Genomic DNA, 4,119 nt, shown 5'->3' on the forward strand with positions numbered 1-4,119 from the left:
TCAGGAGCATCTTCTATCTACTCCAGAGGTTCTAGAAGCTTTGTCATCTTTTCAAAAGCACAAGAAATTTTCCAGGGCACAAGAGGGAACTTTGCTCATGCAAAGTTCTTTTTTCCCCAAACAAAGAAATCGAGAAAATTCAACAGATGCCACAGGGATATTTGCACAATATGAAGAGTCACACAGTGCTTTAGGCCTTTTTCCACAAGTGAGGCAGGCTGTAGCATCTTCTCAGTCGACTTCAGCAAATCTAGGAACATTGCCACCATCATCGCCAACACCTGGTAGACATTCCTGTTCTGACCAAGGAGGTGCAAAGACTTTCCCATTTGGTCAAGGGTATCTAGCACTTTTGCAATCTGCCCAGGGGCCTCTGAAACTTTCTATCTCAGCCCAGGCAATGATGAATACATCACAATGCTATGAATGTTCTCATAATTCTCTGGGTCTTTCATCCTCAGAACAAAGGACTCCAGGATCTTCTGATTCTGCTCAAGGAGGTGTGAGTCCCAGTCTCTGCACAAGGGGACCATACATCTGTCCACATGTCCACAAAGGTCTACCCAACATTCTACATCTTCCAAAAGGTTTTCAAGTCCTTCTTTACATACACAAGGTATAGGAACTCACTCCACATCTACACACTACACAGTAGCAGACTCACCATCTTTACCAGTGTGTCAGGGATATAACCACCCTGCTCAAAATACAGCAAGGATTTTGAGATCTGACCAGGGATCTCTGAGGATTTCAGCAAATACACAGACTCACCTCTGGAACTTGCAATTTCTGCCCAACTTAGTTCCTCACTTTCTTCCCTAAGCCTTTTGGATCTTCCCTTTCCACAGAAGAGCCTTTTGACCTCTCTAAACCTACAGAGGGACCTTTAACTTCATTCCAGGGACCAAATGAGTCTTTGAATTCTCTACAAGGGGTTCAACAAACAGATCCATCTACTTCAGATCCTTCAGGATCTATGCATTCTTCCAAAGGACCCATGGTAATTTCTTTATCTGATCGAGGAACACTAGGATCTATATCATCTGCCCTAGAGCCTTTGACATTGTCCCTATCTGCTCAAGGGAATCCAGGACATTTGTTATCTGTTCAAGAAGCTGGAGGCCCTTGGCTGTCTTTATAGGGGAACCTGGAAGGTTGTACCTGTACACATGGCAATCCAGGAATATCCAATGCTTCATCACGAGCTTTGAAAATTTCAGCATCTACCATAGTGAGTCCAGGACCTTCTCCATCTGTCCAATTGGATTTGAAAGAGTAACATTCTGTCTTAATGTCTTGGAGACCTTCCATGTCTGCCCAAGGTGTACTAGAAACATCAATATCTTCCCAAGGGCTTACAGAAACTTCCTTGTTACCTCAAGAGCCTCCAGGACACTGGTTGGAAAAGGAGGCTTTAGGATATTTACCATCCAATCCTGAAGATCTTGGACTTTCTGATTCTTCCCAGGACACACTAGAAATATGGGCATGTATGCAAAATAGTACAGAAATACCATCTGTCACCCAAGAGGTCATAGAATCTTTGTCAGCCACACAAGATTCTCCCAAATTACCAGTTCCTTCACCACTTAGTCCAGAGACAGAAGAACCTCTGACATATACACAATCCATTTCTAAGAGTTCAAAATCTGTGCCAGGGACTCCAGAAGCTTTGGCATCTGTGTTAGGGTCTCTGTGTCTTTTGAAACCCAATGAATGTGCTCTGGGCCCTTTAGTATCTGAACAAGGGATCCTGAGAACACCAGCATTTCCCCAGGAAAGTCTAGAACTTTCTCAACCTGCCCAGGGGCCTCTAAAACCTGTGACATCTCACCAAGAAACCGTGGATACTTCCTTTTCAACAGAGTTTCAGGGACTGTCCCTTTGTGCAGAAGGGGACATTATGCCTACCCCTCCTCATGAAGATGGATGGAGAAATTTCTCTTATCTCAAAAAGAACCCTAGACGTTTGAAATCTAACCAAAGGATATTGAAACATGTCCCAATTCCTGAAAGGGATATCAGATACTGCCTTTCAGAACTTGATGCCTTAAAATGTATCTCTTCTGCCGTAAGTAGCCTCACATCTTCCAAGTATGCAGAAAAGGAATCCAGTCCTACCTCTACTCCTCAAAGGAGCATCTCCCCCTTAAAATCATCTCAATTGAGTTTCAGATCTAGTATTCTTTGTAAAAAAGGTCTCAGTCATTCTCCTCCTCCAAGAGATTGCCCCACACCTTCTAAATTGAGGAAAACAAGACCAAGCCCTTCCTCTGTAGATCAAGAGGGCCTGAAATATGTGCGCTCAAAACATGCGGGTTGGAAACACTGCCATTCTTCCAAAATTTGGGTAAGAGTTTGCAAATTTAAGAAAGAGTTGTAAAGCTTAAAACTATGACTAACAAACTTTGCCACATCTGATTCTGCTAAAGGAGCCTGCAGATGCTCACCATCTCATGAGGTGGGCCTCAGAAGTCCCCTACCAAGCCAAGGCATTCACAGACCATCTAAGTCTACTGAAACCCCATCAGAAAAAGCCCCTTCAGACCAATGGGACACCAAAGCTTCCAATTCAGAGCATAAGGTTGACAAGCCATCCTCCATCCTTACAGAATAGTGCATGCGAACCACTCTTTCTCATGAAGACAGCCTCAGGCATCCCACCTTCCTCATGAGATTCCCAGACACGCTACTTCTACCAAGAGAAAACAGAGGAAAGCCTCTGTTACCCAAAAAGCCCTGCAAGCTTCCCCTACAGATCAAGAATGCATTGATTCATCTCCAGATGGAGACAGTCCCCATAGAGGTGTGCAACACTCATCATCACCCCAAGAGGATATCAGCCATTCTTTTTCTACTAAGGAGGACTCAAAACATATTCCTAATGTCCAAGAGGGAGAGAAAACTTCCAGAAGTGCCAAACGGGAGCCCATAGCTTTTGTGCCTATCCTATGGGCATCATACCACCAAAAGGGAGTACCACATTCCCTTTTGGAACATTCCCTGTTATGCGAAGATATGACAAACATACAATATCTCAAGCAGAGGATGTGGTACCTGCTCTCTCCTGTCCTCGGAGAGACCCATCATTACAATATAAATTTGGGTTCCCCCTTTGTGACCATTCTGTCCTAGGAGGCCACAAATATACACATCATTTGAAAATCAATCTCAACAGGATCGCACTGCAAAAGGGGAGTTGTAGTTCTTTCCTCTTCCCTAAAGGAGGTGTCGGACCTTCTCAATCAGACCAATGTGGACTCAGACTTTCCAGTTCTCACCAAAGGGACACTGGCTTTGTGATCCCTGTTTCAGAAAGGCTCAGAATGCTTCAGGCTGAAATAGGTGGCCCCTCAAATGCTCCATCTAAGAAACTGGGCCTCACCGGTGCTTTTTATGACAAAAGAGATATCGAAAATGCTCTAGGAGGCTTACGACTTACTCCTTGCTTCTGACTTCCTCCTTCTGCCCAGGGACACACCAGAGCTTCCCAGCCTGCCAAACGGAACCTGTAAGGCAGTCCATCTCAAGAGGGTGGCCTGGGCCCTACTCTCTCTTACTCTGGCATTTTCAGTTCTTTTTTGATACAGAAGCTGCCCTCATATTTTCCCTTTCTATGCCCCTTATGAACAACATGAATTTAGAACTTTTTCTTTTCATCAACTGGCTATCAAACTTACAATTTCCACTCCTAGCTGCCTCAGATGCACATTGAAGCCTCATCTATGCCCCTGTGACTAAAAGCAGGACAAGAATCCCCTTACTGATTAAGATTAGATCACAATTGTATCCAGAAGAATGTGCTATATAATTTTCACCTCATGGAGAGTATTATGTGATTCTTCTGAACATTGAGGACCTAGACCTACCTACTAGATCTGATCTAGTCCATGAAAATTCCACTCCCTTGATCTAAGGTGCACCAAGTGCTTCTTATTCTGATCCTCTGACCTAATTACCCCTGTCCAAGGATCAGGACCCGGGTTCCTGAAGTCTCAGAGCTTAAGAGTAGCCAGCACGTTAATGAACCCAAGACATAGACATTAAGCTGACCAGCAAAAATGAGAAAGCCTTGCCATTTTTAGAAGTAGGCAGCAGAATTATCAGGAGAACTAGCTG

General features: G+C 44.2%; 1 non-coding gene across 1 annotated transcript; it reads left to right on the top strand.

Moving 5' to 3' along the window:
- Positions 1 to 524: 524 nt before the first annotated feature.
- On the top strand, positions 525 to 3,652 carry 4932431L22Rik. Its single transcript, XR_035333.4, has one exon. It is a non-coding gene; the product is annotated as an RIKEN cDNA 4932431L22 gene (transcript).
- The last annotated feature ends 467 nt before the right edge of the window (positions 3,653 to 4,119 follow it).

The sequence above is a fragment of the Mus musculus genome, chromosome Y (genome assembly GCF_000001635.26).
Source record: "Mus musculus strain C57BL/6J chromosome Y, GRCm38.p6 C57BL/6J".
NCBI classification, from domain to species: Eukaryota; Metazoa; Chordata; class Mammalia; order Rodentia; family Muridae; genus Mus; species Mus musculus.